The sequence below is a fragment of the Rhinichthys klamathensis genome, unplaced genomic scaffold (genome assembly GCF_029890125.1).
Source record: "Rhinichthys klamathensis goyatoka isolate OS25496 unplaced genomic scaffold, OSU_Roscu_1.1 h1tg000093l_1, whole genome shotgun sequence".
Classification (NCBI taxonomy): Eukaryota; Metazoa; Chordata; class Actinopteri; order Cypriniformes; family Leuciscidae; genus Rhinichthys; species Rhinichthys klamathensis.
The window spans coordinates 2673320-2698319 of record NW_026606632.1 but is presented as its reverse complement, the minus strand read 5'-3'; positions in this window follow the sequence as shown (position 1 = coordinate 2698319).

Genomic DNA, 25000 nt, shown 5'->3' with positions numbered 1-25000 from the left:
CTTTGCATCTCCTTTCGAATACAACATTCAAATTACTAGACAAAAAATGATATCCTGAGAAAAGTGGATTTTTAGGGGTATAGCTCCATAGACCTCCATTCATTCTGCACTCGTCCTGTGAGCGCCCTCATATGGAACCAGAGTGGAACTGCAACCAGTTCAGAACCCGGAAGTTTAATGTGAGCCTAGACATTCTCTGGGCTGCGTTCCAGTCCAAAATTGTCATGCCCTTCACTCGCTAACTTCCCTCCGTCTCGTTCACTCGGATGTACGTCGTTTTTTTCTTCTGTTGCATGAGTGCCCACTACTGGCGGAAACTGCAATTGGCTGAATTGGAACGTCCTAAGCCCTTGATCACTTGGAATCAGCCATGGAGTTGATTTATTATTATTATTTTTTTTAAATGTTTAATGCAGCATCCAAATGCATATAGGTGTGTTTGGGTTGTTTTAAAAATATATATTATTAATATATCAGAGTTGGTTGTGGTGGTGGTGGTGATTAGACGAGATCTGCGGTGACGTCACAATTGTGTTGCATTGTGGTATATGGAGCTGCCTGAAGTGTACATATGAAGTAGACTCGCTCCCTCTGTCAAAATCGAGGGAACAAGTGTCTGTCCATATAAACTTCCCTCGTCCACTTAACGAAGTGGAACGCACTTCAAAATGGCGGCAGGTATTCCCCCGAGGGGAAGTGCTTAGGGAAGTTCGCAAGTGTGCGTCTAAAAGTGGACTGGAACGCAGCCCTGGTTGTTGCATAGATCATCTCTTCTTCTTCTGCTCTTTATCCTGTTGCGGTTAGCAAACAGCGTTGCATTACCGCACGCGCCCCCTTCTGGATTGGAGTGTGGATCGCCTGTCACTGACTGTATTCATCGTCTGACTGTATGCATCGAAACGTGACGCTTCGGGACGAAGACATGTACCGTTACACCCCTATGTAATGTAGAAGTATCATTTACTTCTAAATGTATACCGTATCACTTCCTACATGTTGCACTTTACATGAATAATGTACACATTAGTGTCCTGCTACTTATTTGTAAAACACAAAAATAGAACTGCTTAAGTAATATTTAGTTTTACAATGTGTGACAAGAAACCTTTTCTGAATTTCTGAACATTTTATTGATCATTTAATAAAGGAAAGACCTTTTTTTTTTTTTTTTTTTTGGAAAGTGCCATGTATCGTATCATATGGTATGCTGGTAAATAAGCAATACATGTACTATGTGGCAAATCCAAAAGATTTTTATTTCAATAGTCATTGAAAAGTTAATTGTGGAAGCTCTTGACACAATAACACAGATCAAGAACTGTTAATCAGTTCTCTAATACAGCCTGTGAAACTCAGTCACCCCGTCATTAGTCTAATTATATGGCTCAGAGGACCATCCAATGGGCTCGTCGGTGCAACAGACATCAGACATTATTCCAAAATTTGACTTGTTGATATGTAACTGGCATTAGTGAACAATATCATGCACTGTTAGGCAGATTAACTACCTGACCAAAGACATTCATACGTACATTGTCCTACACAAACATAATGTTTGATTTAGTCTTTTTTTAGAAAGCATGCTTCTGCTACCTTTAATAACCAGTAAATCTGTTCTTACAGCAATGCATATTTACATCAGTGATTTTTTTTGTGTGAAAGTTTACTTCCCAACAAATTCACTCATACAGCTGAATGAATTTTTAAAAGGTAACACTGCCACATCTAAAACAAAATGATGTTTTTGACCTAATATCATTGAGTCATACAACTTTATAAGAGAGAGGAAAGTGCATGTTGCATTACAGAATGCCTCACAGGCATAGATGTGTTTGTGTTTCAGTAGCATGGCAGCTTTTGTGTTCCACGGTGAGTCTATTTCACACGGCTGGTTCCTGCCTTTGAGTTCTTTCAGAGCCGACTTTCAAGCACTCTTTGGAAATGCACGAATGATGGATTTGGGGCTGTGTCACAACCAAATAAGCTGTTGAGCTGTAGTAAATGGGTTTCTGTTTTCCGTAAAGTAGATGACATTGTACAGTATGTAAGTCCAGACTGTATTAAAGTGTCGTCATGCTGATGTTCAGGCAATACACATGCCGCGCGTGATTACCGCAGCCCACAATTTATTCTTCGGGGACCGAATGACAAATGTCCCCGCAGAAAAACAAAAGTTACATGTTCTCGGCAAAAATGTTCTTTTTTTTCTTTCTAAATCTACAATATAAAGTCCAATCTCGCAACGTGTCGAAGCATTGTAAGGTACGAAACGGCACTGACTTTTGCTGCTTTGACAGGCTGAAAATTCTCCTCAAAAGTGAGGCGAAAATGGGAAGTACAGCAGAGCAAAGCAAGATCTATGCAAACATGGTGCGTTTCCGCAAGCCCCATAAATCTATGACAAAACTCCCGTTAAATGAGGGCAAATAAAGAGAGAGTATTCATGTGAAAGAAAAGCCTGTCGCGGGGCCCTCAGTGAGCAGAAATCTTGTTTAGTTCTTTAATTCTCCACTTTCTGACCTGAATCTGGCTGTCGCTGCACATGAAAGAAATTACAGCGGCCTCCGTCAGCTTGCCTGCCGTCCTCTTGCTCGGCAGCATTTGTCATTGCCAAAACAGGAGAGTTTAATTAAGTGTTGTGGGCAGTCTAGTGAGAAACACACTTTAAATTAAACCACTGATGCCGCCATTGGTTCTTTTACCTTCCTGGCAATCAGCGGGGGTTTAACAGCATAAATTCAGCCGCCCCTCTCTTTTTCTCTCTCCTCCCTTGAGGAGGGGTTAGAGAGAGACTCATTGCACCTATTGCGATTCATAAACAGCACCCCTCCCCCCCCCCACCAACCATTACCCCTTTCCCCTCTCCTAACAGAGTATTCCAAGATAACACACTTATGGACGTGATAATTAATATTCCTCCCTCTGCTAAACATTTTGTTTACTGGGTGCGAGTTCCAGGCTGCTGTCATTAGGGTTCAGGCACTCCGCTTTGTCGTCTGTGAGACAGAATAGATTTACATGGCAAATTATTTTCTGAAGCATTGCGTAACTGTTGGTGCAAAGGAATGAATTGATTTAATACCTCAATAATTACAGATTGTTTCAAGTTGGTAAGCGTTTTGATTCCTGTGAAGCATTTCTGTTTTCTTTTGGAGAATGTAATTTAAGACATCAGTGCAGTTCTATAAAATTCATTTAGAGGTGTTACATGCGCTGAATATATGATGTGTCGATGAAGCTGAATGGATTGTGTAATAAGGATTCTTCGAACTTTGGTTCTTGCTGCTCCTTCTTCCCAAACATTTTTGGCTCCGAACAACCACTCTTGGTTTAATATAGGTATATATGTTGCATTATTTTGAGGTTCTTCAATTTAGTTTAAAGGTGTCTGTATTCTTTAAAGTACCAATACAAAGATTATGGTTTTGCAAGAATGCTTAGAAAAGTGTTCCCGGTTCAAAACAACTAAAGCTCCATTAATAGCATGTGTGTTGTATGAACTCTGTTGTATTGTATGCACATGGTTCTAAACGGTACCAAATTAGGGTTTTTCGGCTTGTAACAATAGCAGAACTCTTTTTGGTGATAAATAGAACCCTTTTTATAAGGTTCTATAAAGAACCATTCTTTGAAAATGCTATATAATTTTATACATATATATAATTTTCATATAACCTTAATGGTGTAATAACCTTGTTATTAATAGTTTATTTTTATCATTATTAGTATATTAGTATCTTTACAGTTACAGTGTGTCCCTTCTATTTGTTTTTGTAAAAAGGCCAAAATTATCAAAAATGGACAGTATATAAGCCCTTTACAATGTTAAAAGGAAAAGGTGATATAAAGTCATGGGATAGCTTTAATGTTTTTTTTTGTTTTTTTTCATGTTTATGCATGAAGTGAAATTATATATTTTTTTAATCTAACAATATGGATCATAAATTCAATATCTCTGTTACTTAGTGGACAAGCTTAAGTGAACAGAGCTGCTCACACTTACATGTTCTGTTAAACTAAAAAAAGAGAAAAAGACATGACTGGTAGGAAACCAGTAACAACTCGAAAGTTAAAGGCACACTGTGGAACTTTTCAACCTTTCTAATATATTACCAAAACCCATTGAGATGGTACATCGACTTACAATAGGTTGAATGACACGTTTGCCGTAGCCTGAAGGTGTCTGTATCGCTTTTCCTAGCACTATGTAACTTCGGGTTTCGGGTAGGAACCCGAGCACAAAAAGAACTACAAAATTCAACCGCTTTACGGCATACGTCACTTCCCCCACCACCCACAACTTCCTCAGATTCTGACGTGAGTGCTCAACCCGCGTTTGATTGCCGTCTGTATGTTTTCGTCATGGCCGAACCAACAGCTACAAGGAAGAAGGCAAAGGTTTTGTCAGAGGACACTAAAAGAAAAAGGCATAGTGACAAATGAAAAGCCAGGACGAGGATCACCATTGGTCCAGCGTTCGCTCGCTGGCGTGAGCTACAGGAGGAGGAGGGGTGCCCGACCGATGCTGACGCTTGCCTGCACACAAATGCCGTTTCCAAGGTGACCCAGATAAATCATATAAGTAGTGTAGTATTTTCTGGTATTCCGGCCACAGCCGATGGTGTTATGAGTGTAATAAAATGCCCACAGCCCATTGTTCATTTCTACACACAAACACAGCCCGCCACAGTGCAGGGCTCGCACAAATAAAGTCGACTCATGTCAAATGTACATTAAATGTAGTGAACGTGCCCACGACTCAGTGCCCACAAACACTACACACAACATGTCCCACGGTTTCTGTAAAACGAAACCAACACACATAAGTTACAGTCAGCTCAGGCCGACGGTGTTTTTAGTGCAGTAAATGTGCCCGCCGTCCCGCGCCCACATTCACTCACAGACATGTTAGCACTAAGCCCCACGGGGCTCGCCCCGCTCGCTCTCTCTCAGCAGACTGCTATAAGGGAATCGAGCGCGGCAAGGCTGCCCGCCTCAAACACTGCAAGCACACACAATCTAAAGACACGGGAGGCTGACCCACTGTCGATGGGCTGACCGGTTGACTGTTTGTTGACTTTTGCGACAGTGCTGCGGAGCTTGTGGCCTCTAGGGACGCTAGACGTGAAAGTTACAGGTCGAGCGCCACTAGTGGCCAAAAGTTCTGCGGTGTGCCTTTAAAATGCATAGACATTTTAAGAAAGAAATAATTTACCTGTTAAGACTGTTGACAGTCTGTGTAATGGCTGCTGAGCTCCAGAAAATCAGTAATGAGGTGGCTTTGACAATTACAGATTCGAAAATCAAAAAGGCAGGAAAAAAGACCCCTAAACTCTAACACAAAGAACCATTTCAGCATATAGGGCCTAAAGGGTTCTTTGAGATGATACAGCTCTAAATAGAACTCTTATTATTTGTAAAAAACCTTTAAAGAACCATCTTTGTTGAGTGTGCTTTGCTAAAGGACTTATATTATTCTTTATTTTAATATGTATGTTAAGGTGTATGTTGAGTTTTCTGTTGTTTAAACCACCTTTTTTAGTCACAGTCAGTCAGTCACCTTTATTTATATAGCGCTTTTTACAATACAGATTGTTTCAAAGCAGCTTTACAGTGATAACATGAAAATAATCCAATAATCCAACAAAGTTTGTTTCGGCTATACAGCAGATCTAGAAGAAAATAGTGTCATTGTCCAACATGAGTTCTCATACAATAGTGTCAATGCAGGCAGATCAATAATATTGTTGAATATGTAGTGTCCCCAAGCCATAGGCAACAGTTGCTAGGACCCACTGTTAGTGGTGCGACTTCTGGTCTATACGCAGATAAAGTTCTGGTTGTGCTTTACAGATAATTGCTAATTCCTGTATGTTGATTTTTCTCTATGTAAAGAGGTCCATACTGGCATATAATTTGAAAGTTGCAGCCTGCCATACTAACATGTATATTATTTACAAAACTGACAGACTATTAAAAATAATTTTCTGGGATAAATAGGCACACATTTTGAACCATTTCTACAGCATCAGAACTCGCTCATGTATTACTTTCTTTGCACTTTTGAATTTAACCTGAATTAAAGCGTTTCCACGTGAGATATTGGACTAAAGTGTTGAATTTCATGTGAAATTATCCTGAGAAAGCTTTGAGCGAAACGGTGCGTGTTGAGAAGTATCATGTAGCCCTGCCCCCATCTGAACGGCAGCAATTAGAGCAGCACACTCACTCCCGTCTCAAAGCTGAGAACAAGTCCCTCTAACCTTTTCCTCTCACTTCTGAGCGACGAAATCCCCTGTATACATCGACGGTGTAGAAAGAGGGACCTGTCAAACCCACTGCCGTACTTTCATAAGGACCAGTGGCACAAACACAAAGTCCAATCAAGCTTAACTCACCTGGACCTTAACCAAAGTTGGAAGAACATTCTCTCCCTTCATCAGGTGACATTTCCTCCTGCCAGCGTCTTCTCTCCCCTGCCTGCTCGGAACATCAGAGATTGGACAGCTTTTGCGGAGAGCAGGACTATTAACGAGAGCATGAGCCGTAAACTGCATGTAGTGACTGTGTAAGCCAAGCTGGTGCTGAGATTGCTATGTAAGCTAAGAGCTGTGTTATCTTCTCCTACAATGGCGAAGAGACGTGTTCACAGTCTCTCTATTCTTTCACTTCCTGTGTGGTTTGATTATTCCGACAACAGTTCAAAACCTTTATTTCATTTTTTTTTTTTTTACCACTGTCTGTCATAAATAATCATATATTTAGTGCCACACAGTCTACAGGTATAGACCTGACTTGACAGGGTGGTGTGGTGAAGGTTAAAGCTCAGGAATAAATCATGCCATGGTGTCCTAACCAGGCATGACATGATACAATTGCATATGGTGTAATGTTAATTTCTGAAAATGTTATTTCTTCCATGCAATATATATATTTGGGAGCAGCACATTCAGTTAATCAACTCAATTAGCACGACAGGAGGTGTATATATACAGCAGACTTCTGTCCCACGAAAGTTTTCCAGCATTCCTCCACAACCCCATCTCCTCACTCCTAACTATTCCTATCCCAGCCTGGGATGGGGGGGTACTCTGGGTTCGGGTCAAATTCCAAGCTCGGAGCCCTACCCTCGGACAGTGGGCCAAATACGCATAACCTTTACTCTATCTAATTATATGTAAGTGTGAACTCGTGAAATAAAAAGTGGCACAATACTTTGTTGTTAGCTCAATTTCTGTTCCCACAGCTTCGCCCTAAGTAGCTACACATAGTGAAGTCTTACTGGCCTAAAATTTCCACACACAAAAAAAAGTCACATCACAAAACTCAAATTTAAATTACATTTACCCAACCTGTGTAAACAAACAAATTGCTTGTCACTGGAATCTTATTGCACTGGTTCATCCAAAAATGAAAACACTAAAATGTGCAATGTTTGAATGTGCCTAAAAGCAAATTATAGTTCCAAAAATGAAAATGCTAAAATGTGCAATGTTTGAATGTGCGCAAGTGCAAATTAGTGGAAGAAATTTCTGAGAATAATGACTACAATTTCTGTATGTTCCTCACACAAAGCTATAGTGTATGGCTTCAGAAGACTTTGAATTTACTAGCACAAAATCGACATGGTTTACTGTTTTTTCACTTAAACAATTACTTTGTGAATGCTTTATGATGTTCGTATGAAAAAGAGCACATGCATTTTGTTTTCAACTGTTTTCACTAGACTAATTCAGAAATTATGATGTGAACATACACCCGCTATTATCCCAAGCAAGTATTCACTATATTGACTTGCGTATTAAAGTTTGGGCTATAACTGTAATCCATCACCACATTTTATCATGGAACTAAAAGTGAGTAAAAGTGTTTGATCACCACTCTAAGAAGTGCTCAGCGCGTCCAGACCCCTGTATGCTCTGACCCATTGAGAGACTGCAGAAAAGCCTTCAGATCATTGCACACTCGAGCTGCTTCCTTTGGCCCTTTAACATCACATGATAGATGATCACTTCTACAGCACTAGTTAAAGCACACTATTAACTTTGTATTTAAAAATGGTAATGTAATTGATTCACCAATTGATTTATTGATGTTAATTCAAGTGTTTCACAAATTAATCACATTATAGAAATTAATTTACTATATTTTATGAGCTGTTGTGTGATTAACTAATGATATGAATTAATCAAGCTTAATAAGAATTCAAGCAGTATTGTTTGGCCAATTTGTCACTTGGTTAAAAGCAGGGTGAATACAGGGTTTGATTTACGAGGTTCAGGACTACTGTATGCTGCACAGAGAAAAAATTGCCTGTCTGTGACACAACTCTTATTGCAAAACATATGGACGAATAAGAGCCCAAGCATATCAAGCATGACACTGTACATTTCTGTTCTGAAGAATAGGACTCATGTGATCTTACATGCATATGTGTTGAGTTAACACTGCCTCGTTTCACAGTTTGGCGGTAGTAAATTAAAATATGGCCATTTGGTAAATAATAATAATAATAGTTCCAATGTGCCATATACAAATCACACACTTTATTGTCCCACCAGTATGAGAGTATCTGCCAAGAGCATAGGAGTACATGAAGTAAAATGATTTAAAAACAAATCAATCAATCAATCAAGCTCCTATATGTTCCAATACTCACAGGTTTTGTGCTAGAAGATGAGAATAGATTTGTCCTCGTGGTGGTCAGTGGCTTAGCAGTAATTATTTTCACCCCCCAGAGACCTTGTTAAGAAGTTCATTAGTCCAGGTCTGATGTCTTTTAAACTATTGATCGTTGAGTCAATGTAAAAATAACAACTCCTGTTATAAAGCAGTTGTCCACAGCAATTGCAACATAAATTATTTAAAAAGGCCACATTGGCCCTGGCCATGAAGCCATCAATCAGAAGATATGACCGTCACAAAAAAGAGCCTGAGCTTCACAGAGCTTCTCCTCCAATGAGAACAATCCCATCATGCAGGTGATGGACAGGAAGAGAGACTGACCTGGTGTCACCTGTATTGTGGCTGCCGTCTTTGAACGTCGGCTCTCTGCTCTCTTCTGATAGATAGACTGGGCAAATGGATTCTCCACTTACTTCTGGCCTCCCTCTGAGCGCGCACTTCAATTTGTCTAACACTAAAAGACTGACAGAATGGCGGGCAAAAATCTGAAAGAAAACGGATGAATTTTTTATGGAATGTTTGGATTGAGTTGCAAGAGGCGCCATTTTTATTCATAAATGGAATTGAGGGATTCATGCCCCATAAAGTGACCCCTGGAATCAATTCTATCAAATGAACTAACTCCTGTTGTGTTCCTGTGGGCTTGGGGAGTAATGCCAATGCATTGATAAACACATTTTCAGCGCTTTTCATTTCATCGGCCCTGTGCTCTGCAGTGTTATGGTCTACTGTGCTGTTTGCAATGTAGTTTACAACGCTCCATTATAGGAGTTAAGCAAAGTCATACTGTCAAGCACTTTTACACATCAAGATTGTTTAAGAGACTCAATATTATTTAAAATGATTGAAATCACCTTTATACGTCAGATGTTCTTCCTAGAGAGCAGTGAGATTAAACGGAAAGCAAAATAAAGACTTTTGCTTAAAGGTGAAGTGGGTAATTTCTTCTACTTTCTCGTGTTCTGAAACACAAAGTATTATTGGCTTGAGTTTGAGTCAGGGCATTTTCTGTTTCTCGGGAGGAGTGTTCTAGAAACCTATTCTCTTCACTTTCAAATTATTTTGGTGATGCAAGAAATGAGATACAGTTAATTCTAAAGAAGTCTGCTTCTCAAGTCAGGTCAAGTCAGCTTTATACAGATTGTTTCAAAGCAGCTTTACAGTGATAACAATGATGCATTTTGGCCGTTGTTGTCAACTGAAGTCAGGTCCGTTGTAAATATCATTAATTATTAAATTAGTTCTATAAAGCAGTTCTGCACAAAATTATCATCAAGCTCAGTTCAGTTTTCATACAACAGTGTCAGTACAGTCAGATCAAAAATATTGTTGAATTTTAAGATAATATTTCTTCTTCATCTCAACAATTTCTCAAACTGTGCAATTTGTCTGCAATCAAACTTGAACATTCCAAGACCAACTGATCTGAACTATTCTGTACACAGTAATTGTTTAGATGTATACTTTCACTGTATGTCTCTTTTTTTTTTTTTCCTGAGTTATATTTCAGTGCCACATATGACAACTCCATTAAGTCTCCACAGCTATAAAATAACTGCCTGAGCAACAAAGTCTGGAATTGGTACTGTTATTGAGTGATGCTGTACTTGAAATTTAAACAGAAATAAAGCAGCAGTTCCAAACATACACAGCCTTAATTGCTGCCATTTCAGCTTTCATAATTGAATTCCTCATGGCTATCAAGCTTAGTATGTGCATTGAGCATTGCGTTAATTGACAAAAGAATCCTCCTCAGCGTGTAAGACATCCTCTTCCCTGAGGCTTTGTAGCCACTCTTGGCTTCTTACTCTGTAGCGCTCCAACACCTAGATTCTCATTTACACCCCATTAATCTGTGCTAGTCAGGCATGTCGTGTTCCCACTGTAGAACTCAACCTTAAAAGGAACCTTTCACTGAGTGCACATGTACCTTAAACCACCTTATTAAAACCAGAAACACCTCAATGATGGCACATTGAAATCTTCTCTCTGAAGCCCCTTACAGCATCTACAGCATAAGCGAGTGTCTTTTGAGTTCCACACGCCACTTTGATTAATAATTGATTAAGTGGCTCCTTGAAGCTTCAAAGGCAGGAAGGGAAGAGGCATCTCTCTCCCGCGGATGAAGCTGCAGCCCATCGCTACTTTGTTGTTTTAAATGCTCTCTGAGATGTGTGCAGTTGGAGAGATGGGAGGGTACTGACTGTCTGCTCATCAAGAGCTGCTAAAGAACATCATGGTTCCCCCCACAATGGGATAAGAAGAGACTCCTCTGGGTGGTACTTCCTGTATGAGAGGCACCTCTGGTTTTGTTGGGTTTAGCTTGGTTAAAAGGATTGTGTTATTTTATTTAAGGGTTTCACCAAAGACTTACAGTGGTGATAATATTGATAGATAACTATTACATCTAAGCAAATATTAAAATTAAGGCAAATCTAAGATAACCAAGAAGTCCATGTATTATAGACACCATTGATTCTAGCAGTAACTGCGACATTTTCAAATTAACATTTAGGCAATATCCCTTTTTCAATGTCACCTTAAAGGGATAGTTCACTTTGAAATACATTTTTGGTATGTTTTAGCTTACCTTCAGGGCATCCAAGATGTAGGTGTCTTTGTTTCCACAGTAGTTACAATTTTTCCGCAGTAGTTTCACCACCTCAAAGAGCATGCACAAAGTCCAAATTAAACATGATTTAATGACTCGTAAATGTAAGTACACATTGATGGCCTAAGACACGAAACGAGCGGTTTGTGTAAGAAAACGAACAGTATTTATATCGTTTTTACCTCTTGTAACCACAGCCACGTCCAAGTGATCTGAGGGCGCGGGCGCTTCGGTCTGCGCAAGCACCGGAAAGCGGCGGAAGTGATCTCTCGCGCGGTTGCGAAAAAAATTCAATGTTGTCTGTTGATATATCGAAATCGTCTTCCATTGCGATTTCCTGTATATCTAAATATGTTAAGATCTTCACAGTGAAAGGTAACACTTCCGAAATCTCTGTGTAAACAATGAGTGACGTACACGCGCGAGAGATCACTTCCGGCGCTTTCCGGCACTTGCGCAGACCGAAGCGCCCGCGCCCTCAGATCACTTGGATGTGGTTACAAGAGGTAAAAACTATATAAATACTGTTCGTTTTCTCACACAAACTGTCTTAGGCCATCAATGTGTACTTACATTTACGAGTCATTAAATCATGTTTAATTTGGACTTCTCTGTGCATGCTCTTTGAGGTGATGACCATAGACCTGCATTATATGACTGACAAACAAGAACGGTTTGACCTAAAAATATCAAAATTGAAACTACTGCGGAAACAAAGACACCTACATCTTGGATGCCCTTGAGGTAAGCTAAAACATACCAAAAAATAATTTCAAAGTGAACTATCCCTTTAACTGACTGAAGCACATACTTTAGTCATTTGAATTGTTTGACCGTTGAGCTGTGGGAACATGCATCATGATATCTAAACATGAAAGGCAAGTATTGAGATCCAACAAAGGTGGAACATGGCTCTAGCAACACCAAGGTTCAAATTTCAAGGTGCATACAAATTGGTAAATGCAACCCCTGCAAGAAGAAAAGTAGTATTATTTTGCAAAAACATGTCACCACAGGCACATTTTTGTATGTTGTTTGGATAAATGTAAAATTAAACATTATATAAGAAATACTGGTAACACTTTACTTAAGGCCTTTATGTATAATGCATTGTAAACGTATTCATAATGTAGATTATAATGCATTCTATTTTTTCATAAATAATTGTAACCACAGTTAAAATGCATTGTAATATTTTCAGATTCCTTGATACATCTGAAATTGGTTGTTTGTTATGTGTTCTAATGCATTATACTTTATAAAGGTGTAACAATGAATAGATAAGTACTATAATGTATTATAACTTTGGTTACAATTATTCATGAGACCACACAATGCATTATGAGGTGCATTACTAGGTATAATTTAAAAGTACTTAGGCTTTCAATAAAGTGTTACCGAAATATCTAACAAGTTATAAACTGACGTGCTGTCTAAAAGTGAAAGAACTGAAAATATAGAAATTTATAAAGAAAATAAGCTTTTGTCTTTGTGTTCTGTCTTTTGTTGTTGTGTTGTGTTGTGTTTTGAACTGTGATCATGTAGGAGCGATGACTGCATGCAGAGGTGTGATAGTATTAGACTTTCCTCCTGTCTAATGCTTCCTGTCAGCCCCCTGTGTCCCAGCCCGGCAGATCATAGAGTGTTGTGTTGGTGGCTATGACCGGTCTTGGGCAGTGGGCAGAGAGCAGGACTGTCCACACTAACTCAGTCTGATGGCTTCCAGCGGCTCTAACTATTTCACATCCAACCCAGACCAACAGGGACAGCAGAGGACATGCCAGCTGTGTTTCTCACAAGAGGAAAAATGTATCTTATTATTTGGTCCGTAATTCTTGTTTGTCGCCAGAAAAAAAGAAAAAAAACACCTGAGACAGATACAGCACACTGTCAGGAAAAAAAGTGTACAACAGTTGTACCATCAGCTTGTCACTGGGGAATTACCCGTAAAATGACAACTTTATACCTTATATACCCCTAGGTGCATTTAGTACCTTAGAATAGTAATAAGTACCCTTGTGGTACTAAAATTTAACTTTTACAGGTAAATAAGGTACAAATGTGTCATTTAAAGGTACTGTCCCAAGCTGTTTTACCCCTAAAGGTATGATTTTTGCACATTTTTCCAAGAGTACCTTTTTTTCTTTTCTTTTTTACCAACAAATCATTATCTGAAGAAAACATGGACAGGAAATAAACAGCACAAAATGATTCCAACAATATCCCTGTTCCAAACTTGAAAATGTCATCAGCTGTGTTGAAACACAAATAACTGCCTGTTTTCTAACTAAAGTCACATGCCTGTGCCTGCCTGCCTACTGTGATTGGCCATAGCGTGCTTTGAGCGACAGCTGGAGAGTGAAAGTGGACCTCTCTGTAGCAGCTCCCGGTATGAGATCTCCTCAAGCACCGTGTTTTCAGCTTAAACCCCTGCCGGGATGATCCGGCTCCAGCTTTTCCTCAGGACTAACCCTTGACATGATGTGTATGCAGAAGGTCATGATGAGCGATAATATCCAGAGTATTTCCCAAATTAAGCGCTGGGGTAGAATTAAACAGACTTCCAGTTTATAACCCTCCATCCACCAGTCCTTCCACAAATCCCCAGACCAGCCCACCGACAACACAAAATGATTGCTGGTCAATTACATTCCTTCCCCACCACCTCCTGTTTAGGATGTAATCTTTCTCATAGACACCCTATGTGTGTAGTTATCTTCCTGTCCATATTCACACTGCTCTCTCTAACCTACCTGCTTTTCCTATCAGCAAATGGAGAGCTGACGTCCTATCTTCACACCCACTGAGAAATGATTATGTATTAAATAAGCGACAGCTGTGACTTTCGTACTGTGTGAAGGACTCTACCTACATATGAGCTCTATTGAATATTGTCTGACCATTCTTGAGACACCATTACAAATCAGAATGTGTAGAAGGTGTAAGGCTCCAGACAAGCAGAGAGAAAACTCCCTCAATACTTTACAAAGTCACATTTAGGTAAAGGACATTTTGAATCAGGAGAGATGAAAATGAATGCATTGGTATTGTGTAATAACCTGTAAAAGCTAAATGTATATAATTTAAATATGTAATTCCACAGAAGTGAGAATAATGTTATATGCTACATGTTACATGCTTTTTTTTTGGCATTGTATTTTTGTTTGTTTATTCTGTTTTATACCTTGCTTTTTTGTAGTTAAAGGTAGGGTAGGCCATTTAGGACAGGCTAGCAATAGCAAGCTAGCTTTTATGTGATGACGTTTGATGTCTGTGCGAGCAGGTGCTAGGAGGTATGGAAATACATATGTTAACAGGCAGGTAGGAATTTGGGCCGAATGCAATGATTGGGTGAAAATTGTTTGGTCCTGTGACTTCCACAGAAGATATATGTACATGTTTTAATACTTAGACCACTTCTATAATTGATTGGTATCAGGATGTGAAGAGAGTTTTAACCAGTATAACAAAAAGTGTTTATAAAACAAATTGCCTACCATACCTTTAAGTGCTCTCAGCACAATCGCATGGCGATTTTATGTTTTGGCAATTTGGTTAATTCTTATGAATTTGTATTGTCCCATTCATACGTTGTTGCACAGTCAGTGGTGGTTGTGTTTAGGGATGGGGTTAATGGTGTACTTTTATGGGTTTTTTTTTTTTAAATCTAAACATTATATGTAATTCATTCGAAAATCCCCACCTTGTAAAATAGTTATGTTTATAAAATGTTCTTTTAAAATAAGATTTTAACACATTTTACCATGTTTACAGTTCAGTCATTCTGCAGACTTACTGTACTTACTTAAAAAAAACATTAAAAACATATAAACTAATACATATAATGATAATAATAATATACAATATGAATTAATTTGAACATTATCTATGTTAGCACGACTGATGTCATAAAGTGTTTCTTTTGAGGGTGGACACTGTTCCAGTCCTGAAGGCCAGTCTCTTTGGTCCTGATGTTACTGACATATGACACATTCTGACAATCTCAGGCAGCCCTCTGGTGTCACAGACAAGAGCTTAATGCTCATAATCTCCTAAATGCATGTAGCACGGAGGAGGTGTCAGTGATATGTTCGGACAGTATTTCTGTGGCTGTTGAGCTATTTTGTGGTTACGCCTGTGGTTATGAAAACAGGCCATTGTGGTTTTTCACTGCTCTGTCACAGGGATGAGTGTCAACTGTGTCCAAACCAGTTTCTTCAAAAATGGCCTTTCAGATATATGTCTTCATATTGACAATATTCTCTACTGCAGATCTCCAATATGGCCAATTCTCAATAAAAAATAAAAGCACCAGTTTGGACACTCAACAAAAATAGACTTTAGTTTTATTTTATTTTTTCATTACAAACCCTGCCTTTAGGTTAGATTTATACATAACATACAATGAACCTATCATAACGAGTAGCTAAATGCATTTCTCCACCCTCTTCATTTCAAAGAGGTCCTAATTATGCCCTTTTACGAAGTCTTGATTTTGTTTTTGGGGTGTACTAGAATATGTTTTCATACTTGATTGTTCAAAAAATATATATTTTTCATATATTTTAAATTATTACAGCACCTCTCTTCCCAGTCTGGATCGAACATGCCAATTTTGATGAATCCCCTCCTTCCGAAAATACGAAATGCGATTGCTTAGCTGGCCGCGCTTAGCCCGTGTTCGGGAAATGGCCCACCCCTCCATAACTATGAGTTGTTCACTAGTGTAAATATTGAGGATGGTGTCAATTTCAAACCAATTCGAGCCTGATTCAGACCCTGACAATGTTACCAAACAAGAGGACTGTGCAGAACGGATTACATGCACGGACTTTGCAAGCATGGATTTCACAGGTAGTTTCCAGAGTAGTAGATTTTTTGTAATTTTGTTATACATTATAGATATGATGTTATCCACCATTTAATTGTGATATTTGTCGGAAAACTAAGGTAATACAAATAGTAATCGATCACAAACCGTCTAGGTTACTAATGTAAACCCCGTTCCCTGAAGGAGGGAATGGAGACGTTATGTCAGAACTAGGGCTGGGCAAGTTAACGCGTTATTATCGCGTTAACGCATTTATTAATTAATGCCGACAATTTTTTTATCGCACGTTAACGCAGTTTTTTTATTATTATTATTTTGAAAGTCCGTTGCTCACTGGCTCTGAATACACATAGGCCTACAGTCAAACCATGGGTAGGATGTTGGTCAGCCAGCAAATAACCCACACAAACAAGCAGTGGAGAGGCTTTGGCAGGTTCTCTCAGGTGAACAGAAAGGGAGACAGCGCTCCGCGAGTGAATGACAGGCGCTCTATGGATAGTAGCCATGGCAACGGCTTCTGTGCGCTACGCAGCTGTAGCCTTTTTAACTTGAATTAAAATTATACATAACTTTACCTGATAGGCCTGCGTTTAGTATAGCGGAGATGCTCTGCCATGTGAATTCCCTTCTGTTGATGACGTCCTGATAACTATTTAGATTGTGGAAACTCACAAACAGCGAGCCGAGGATCAGTCTCTCTTCCAATGATTTGTGCTGCGCGTCGTCAATTCAACTTCGGCAACGGGAGGGCGCGGGCGCGTGCGTGAGGCGAGCATGACCGCAACAGTTTCACAGGAACGCACCCGCTTGTCACTGCACCTGTGCTCGACCACTTCACCTCACTATAGGCTGATTTATAATTCTGCGTCGGACCTACGCCGGAGCCTCTACGCTATAGACTACGCGTAGAGGACTACGTTGGTTTTTATTTATACTTCTGCGTCGTTGTCCCCCTTGACGCGCAATTACACATGCAGAGGGTGCATGCATGTGAAACCCGGGGAGCGGTTCTAGCAATCACAGCGCTTGCGGTACGCGTAGAATTGACGCATTGTTACATTTTTGGAGAGGTGCACGTCAGGGTACGCGCGCTACACACAGCAGGTACGTAGCTACGGCGTGAGTTCAACGCAGAAGTATAAATTGGGCTTTACATCTGTTTAATGTAATCTAGTGTACGTGGGAAACCATGTCATGACCAAACCTAAGCTACTATCAGAGAAGTAACGTTGGTCGACTTATATCTGTAGTAGTGGTCATGACCTCTGACTACATAGACTGTTTCTGCTGCTCCCTTATAAAAGATGTTGATACCTGTTCAGAAAAAAAACAAGAAAACTGGACTCGCACAAACTAGATAAAAGGTAATGCCCTGGCATGGCATAGCTTTGTTTTAATGTTTTATTTGATTACATTAATGTTTAAGTTGTAATTTACAATAAATATTTTATTGCTTTCCCTTCTGCTTGCCTCCATAACAGACAAAGAGCTGTTCTGAGGTCCTGAAGCTCTGTGTGCGGTCCACGTACAAGCGCAAAGCACGAACAGGACAGAGCTAAGCAAGGGCTGGGTCTGCCTCCTCCAGTGCTTGCAGTTTCACCACCTAATCACTGAAGGGGGTGGTGGGAACCTTGGGCACATATATAGGGGCGGCAGTGGCTCAGTGGTTCATGTAGGTTATCTACAAACCAGAAGGTTGGAGGTTCAATCCCCGGTTCCACCTGACCAAGTGTCGAGGTGTCCATGAGCAAGACACCTAACCCCAGATGCTCCCGACGAGCTGGATGGCGCCTTGCATGGCTGACGTCGCCGTCGGTGTATGAATGAGTGAGTGAATGGGTAAATGTGAGGCAAAATGTAAAGCGCTTTGGTGGCCATTCAGTCTGTGGAAGCGCTATATAAATGCAGTCCATTTACCATATCCAGGCCGGGGTCTCAGGATTACGTGAGAGTTGGCCAGCCATGGGAGAGTTCCAGGCATGTTTCGTTGACCGAAAATGTCATCAATAAAGTCAGATCAATAAAATAGTTCAAATTGAAGTGTCCCCAACTAAGCAAGCCAGAGGCGACAGTGTCAAGGAACCAAACATCCATCTTTGGAGAAAAAAACCTTGGGAGAAACCAGGCTCAGTCAGGGGGCCATGACCGAACATGGTTCATTCAGGCTGAAAAGAAACACGACTCTGATTTCCGGGGGTCTTCTCGAATAAGAACACCACTCAACAAACAGATTCCACTTCAGAGCTTAAGCGCATTGTAGAGGGCGCTCTCGCTGAAGTGATGGTGTCTACCACCGCTAGGGGGAGACCACTTAAGTCCCCCGCATCCTGTCCAGAGACCACACCATTAGTTCTGGGAACCAGACTGGTTGGGCCAATATGGCGGAACTAGCAAGACCTGCTTATGCCCAGGCATGTGAGACAGCGATTGTGTCCCGACGACATGATGATCCCAGCACGGGGCCTTGGGACAGAAACCAAGCTTTTTTCCACATAGATAGGGAACGAAGGCATCTGCGCAAAACCCTGATCATGCGGAATGGGTTCCCCCTTGGGGAAACCCCTTGGTTTTAAACCACCACTGCAGGCCCCTCATGTGCAGCAGGCCGAATGGAATGACGTTGGATGCTGCTGCCATGAGCCCTAACACTCTCTGAAATTTTTTTTACAGTGATGGCTTGGGCTAGCTTTATCCTGGTCACCCTGGCCAGGTTGGACTCGATCCGAGCAGGAGACAATTGAGCCCACACCACTCCCAGGAACATGGTTCTACCAGAAAAAACTCGGGAGAATGAATACTGTAACAATTATACATTTATTAACAGCCCAGCAAGCAAAATTATGATATAAAGTTCTTTGGCGTGGGAAACTTTCGGAAAGTCTGAACTTTCTACAGAACTACAGACTCTTTGTCTGTAGCATGCAATCCGAGGGCACGGACTCTGCATTTCCTGTCTGAAGATGAAGGCAGGGGCGCAGCCGACCCCCTGTGAGGCATGGAAAGGGACCATCCTGGTGGTGGTGGGGAGGATAGAGGGGAAGGAACCATCTTGGTGGTGGTGGGGAGGATGGAGGTGAGCGTCAGCATCTGCAAACTTAGACATGTGTAAGTACCGATCTTTTAATACAACACATATTAGAACACGATTGGATAGATGAGAAGGTAACAAGTGACGTAACAATTAAGTCTTCCCGGCAGAACTGATGCTAAAGCTTTTTTTTGTGTGTGTGTTGAGTCTCAACCCCAGGCTCTGGATATGGACAAGGACGAGATCTCGATTCTGAACTGCCAACTGTTGTGACTGGGCCATAATAAGCCAGTCGTCGATATAATTTAGCACCCTGATACCCTGAAGCCTCAGCGGAGCTAGAGCTGCATACATGCATTTAGGCCGAACAGAAGAACCCAATATTGGAAAGCTTTGCCCCCGAAAGTGAACCTCAGGAACTTCCTGTGAGATGGAAGGATGGATATGTGGAAGAATGCGTCCCTTAGATCTATAGTGACAAACCAATCCTCAGATTTGATCTGACTCACGATGATGGGAATAGTGAGCATCTTGAACCTGAATCTCCTCAGAGACCAATTCAAGTGCCTTAGAGAAGAAACTCAACAGCAGTTCCCATTTTTGCAAACCATTCATAATTACAAGGAAAAATATTACCACACGAGGGAAATCATTGTGGTGTCCATGAAGATGTGAAAAAATAGGCATACATCTAGCTTACACATTTACCCAAATTAGTATACGCCTGTTTAACCGAAGCTAATTTGGGTGGGTTTCTCCCATCCCCATACAATGTCACTTCTCTGTCTTTTACGGCCCTGACAAGAACGTCAGTCTCCTTGGCTGTGAACCGCTCCAATCAGGAATGTGAAATAAAGCTCTGATTGGTTTATTGCATGTCACGCCCAAACCACACCTATGAGTAATGTAGCTACTTCAGACCTACCCATTTTAGATTTGCATCTGGAGATACGCCCACAAAGTTACTTGCGTTTCGCGTTTGATTCTTGCGTTTCAGATCGCTAAAATAGGGCCCTCAGTGTATGCCGTCACATGTTACGTCATGACGCATGCAGCACCAATCAGGATTGGATTAGTTTCATTCATTCTTTAGATGTGTTAAGGGCGTTCCCCAAAGTGTCATCATCGACGCAGTTCGAGTTCCCTCGAAAGGGAACCATGGTTAATTTTCCTAAAAAGCAAGAGCTTACAAAATCAACAGAAAACAAGCTGTTCTGCATAAAATGTGCAGTGCACAGATCAACATTGGGGTTCTATTGTTCAGGAACAGAGTTTAAAATAAGTTGTAACCACTCACATTTTTCAGACTTAGGATCGTCAAACAAATGAGTTTTGGAAATGTTGTGGGAAAAAAAATGTGGCTCTTTGACATAGCGACAACTTTGTCTTCTTTAATGCAGCTCAGCCAAGCCTTTCCCCTTGTGTGTGTATTCTGTGGCTGGGGATTATTTAAATGATTACTATTGTGACTTCATAAGATCTGGAAAAATCGCGTTATAGTCCAAACGAGCCATTCGTTGTTGTTCTTGAAAAGGGGATACTGTTAAATAAAATATCTCCCTTTGGAGTGGACTTTTTTATGCTCAACCAACAAAATTACACACTATAGTTGAAAAAGTGGAAGAGCATAATAGGATCGCTTAAAAATGGTATTTTTCCCCCAGAGGTTCAAGAACAGCAACAACTGAAATTATGCACAAATATTGTAATTTTGACAGTCTGTTGAATTAATATAGAATTTGTATTTATTAATTTATTTATACATATTTTTATTATTTTATTCAGTTGCTGTAACAGTATGCCCCATATTTTGTATGGGCATGTTTTCCCTATTACAAAATATAAAAATAAAAACAAATAAAGAAGTGACATCTTTTGTGGTATTAATAACTTATAAACCAACATTTTGGTCCCATACATCTACCTCTCTTATTTGGCAACATGTGCATTGTTACTTGCAACCCTGTAAGACAGCATGCTTTTTTTATATAATAATCATAATTATTATTCATCTTTGATAATTGGTTGAAAATAATGACATCAGACATTACATTACATTTTGTGTAAGTTTTAAATGTTTACATGGTTTCAAAAATTGCAAATGAATAGAAAATAACACTTCATATAATATTTAGCCTGACCTCTTGAACATTATAAATGTTTAGCATCCCCTTTCATAAAAAAAAAAAGGTTTCAAGCCCTATTTTTGCACCCTGTTGGTGGAAAGTGCCATAAAGTAGAAACTTTAAATATTTCAATTCAATAATGGTTTGCAGAGAAAGACCTGTGAGGTTGAAGGATGGCCACTTGTTTTGAGTGACTCTCGCCCAGTGTGAAGGTCACTAGGTTCTATTTCTGAATAGAGAGTGTGAACCTCACGCAATTCATTATTAATGCCTAAATATTCCTGCATAACTGTCATGATTATGCAAAAAGAGAGGAGGTCAGGACGGGAGAACAATGGGTGAAAATGAAATCTCTCTCTCGCTCTCTGAACAGAAGCGATTCTGATGCCTCTAAATCTAGCGGCAAGCGAGACCCCCTGCAACCCACACGGGTTAATCCTCTATGACTGTTAAAATTTCCATGATATGCTGGCTGAATCCTGAATTAGGGTGGAATGAACCATGCACTTCATCCAAATTATTGTTTTCTCCTTTTTGGTGGAATTCCACCGTGAATTTTACGGACCTTTTCTCAGCATACAAACTAGCCATAAACAAAAGCAAACAACATTTTAAGCTTTTATCTCTTGGCTAATGCAGCTGTGAATGAGGATACAAAAAGAAGAAAGAAAAAACATATCAGATTAATTTTTGTTTTTTTCAGGACATAAAAGGTTAATAAAGGCAGATGCACAATGGAGAAATCGAGGCTTTGTTCAACTTTATGCTTTTTCAATCTTTAATTCAACCTTTAAAAATGCTTGATTTTCAAAGCCTTGAGAGACGTGTCTCTCTCTGTGTGTGTGGTGTACTTTTACAGTGAATTAAAATCAAGTCTCTGGCATATATATAGAGGAGGAAGATTCGTCTCTGGTTCATCTCTGAGTAAACTCACAGGCAAACATTGGCAATCCTTCCCCGTGGCCCTGTTTCATATTAGACAAACTCTAACAGAAACCTGCATTTGCTGTGGAGAGAGAGAGAGGAAGACAGAGAGAGAGAGAGAGAGAGAGAGAGAGAGAGAGAGAGAGAGAGAGAGAGAGAGAGAGAGAGAGAGAGAGAGAGAGAGAGAGAGAGAGAGAGAGAGAGAGAGAGAGGGAGAGAGAGAGGGAGATGTTCATTAAACTGACTCAAATATTCTGGGGTGTGATTATGCATAAACACAGATATGAATGATAAATAGAAGATATGATTATGTTTGAATGTAAAAAAGAATAAGGGGAAGAGAAAAAAAAATATTTTCTGGCAATGTAAAGAAATATAGAGACACTTACCTTTTTTTTTCAACAACACAAATTAAAGTGAAAGAAAAAGAAGAAGAGGAGAGTGTCCACCCCCGGAGTTCAACGGAAGTATTTAATTTCAATTATTTAAAGGGCACCTAATATGCCCATTTTTACAAGATTTAAAATAAGTCTCTAATATCCCTAGAGTATGTGAAGTTTTAGCTCAAAATACCCCACAGATATTTTTTTACAGTATGTTAAAATTGCCCTATTTTGGGGGGTGAGCAAAAACGCACCGTTTATCCCTTTAAATGCAAATGATGTGGTGCCTCCGGCCCCCTTTCAAGAAGAGGACGGAGCTTCAAGAGCTCTGGTCTGGTGTCAGGACAATCTCACGCAATGAAATGTCAGAAACTGTCAGACAGACGCGGTGTTCAGTTCAAACCAGAGTCGGACAATAATGCCTTCAGAGCCAGAGAATATATGCTGCATGGAGATAGAACAGGTATAGTTTTGTTTTATTACGGTTATAACTTATGTTGTCATCTTGCTTTTATCTACTATTAGTACAAATGATGGCCAAAAAAATTACTGATGAGTTTTATGAAGTTCATTGTACTTGTAACGTCCGTTTTACTCCAGAAATACTCCACAGTACGCGCTGAATAAAAGAGGTGTCATTAAAGTCTTATCCATAAACACTCTCTCTCCCTTGCATTATCATCAACATACACAGCGAATTACACAAACTTGTTACAACTAACAGTAAACAAATATATACAGACCTTTTCAGAGGGTGCTTAATAAACTAGTAAACTTTATATCCATAAAACAACTCCTATGAACTGTAATAAAGTGTGCGCTCTTCCCTTTCATTACTGCCTTGACCAGTAAGTTAATGTTAGGCCTATCGCTCCGGAGACTGTAAGCTGGATCACGGACAGTTGGTACAGATCCATCCTCGAGTAACAACTTTTTAGCAAAGCCTGCTTTCTACTGACCATATAGGTACTGACCCTCGTTCCAGTGGCGCCTCCAGAAATTTTTCATAGGGGCGGCCAGATGGGGCCACTTAAAATCTTGGGGTGGCACACCAAAACTATAAACCATAATTTCAGAATTTTATTCTACTGTTGTAGTAAACCATCAGAAAGACTTAAGGAAACTCCTACTGATATACTTTGGTTTATTGTGTTATATTTAATGTTAGCTTACTAATGATATTAGTAGGCCCCTACTAATATATATATTATATTATATATAATTATATATATTATATACACTCACCTAAAGGATTATTAGGAACACCTGTTCAATTTCTCATTAATGCAATTATCTAATCAACCAATCACATGGCAGTTGCTTCAATGCATTTAGGGGTGTGGACCTGGTCAAGAAAATCTCCTGAACTCCAAACTGAATGTCAGAATGGGAAAGAAAGGTGATTTAAGCAATTTTGAGCGTGGCATGGTTGTTGGTGCCAGACGGGCCGGTCTGAGTATTTCACAATCTGCTCAGTTACTGGGATTTTCACGCACAACCATTTCTAGGGTTTACAAAGAATGGTGTGAAAAGGGAAAAACATCCAGTATGCGGCAGTCCTGTGGGCGAAAATGCCTTGTTGATGCTAGAGGTCAGAGGAGAATGGGCCGACTGATTCAAGCTGATAGAAGAGCAACTTTGACTGAAATAACCACTCGTTACAACCGAGGTATGCAGCAAAGCATTTGTGAAGCCACAACACGCACAACCTTGAGGCGGATGGGCTACAACAGCAGAAGACCCCACCAGGTACCACTCATCTCCACTACAAATTTGAAAAAGAGGCTACAATTTGCAAGAGCTCACCAAAATTGGCCAGTTGAAGACTGGAAAAATGTTGCCTGGTCTGATGAGTCTCAATTTCTGTTGAGATATTCAGATGGTAGAGTCAGAATTTGGCGTAAACAGAACGAGAACATGGATCCATCATGCCTTGTTACCACTGTGCAGGCTGGTGGTGGTGGTGTAATGGTGTGGGGGATGTTTTCTTGGCACACTTTAGGCCCCTTAGTGCCAATTGGGCATCGTTTAAATGCCACGACCTGAGCATTGTTTCTGACCATGTCCATCCCTTTATGGCCACCATATACCCATCCTCTGATGGCTACTTCCAGCAGGATAATACACCATGTCACAAAGTTCGAATCATTTCAAATTGGTTTCTTGAACATGACAATGAGTTCACTGTACTAAAATGGCCTCCACAGTCACCAGATCTCAACCCAATAGAGCATCTTTGGGATGTGGTGGAACGGGAGCTTCGTGCCCTGGATGTGCATCCCACAAATCTCCATCAACTGCAAGATGCTATCCTATCAATATGGGCCAACATTTCTAAAGAATGCTTTCAGCACCTTGTTGAATCAATGCCACGTAGAATTAAGGCAGTTCTGAAGGTGAAAGGGGGTCAAA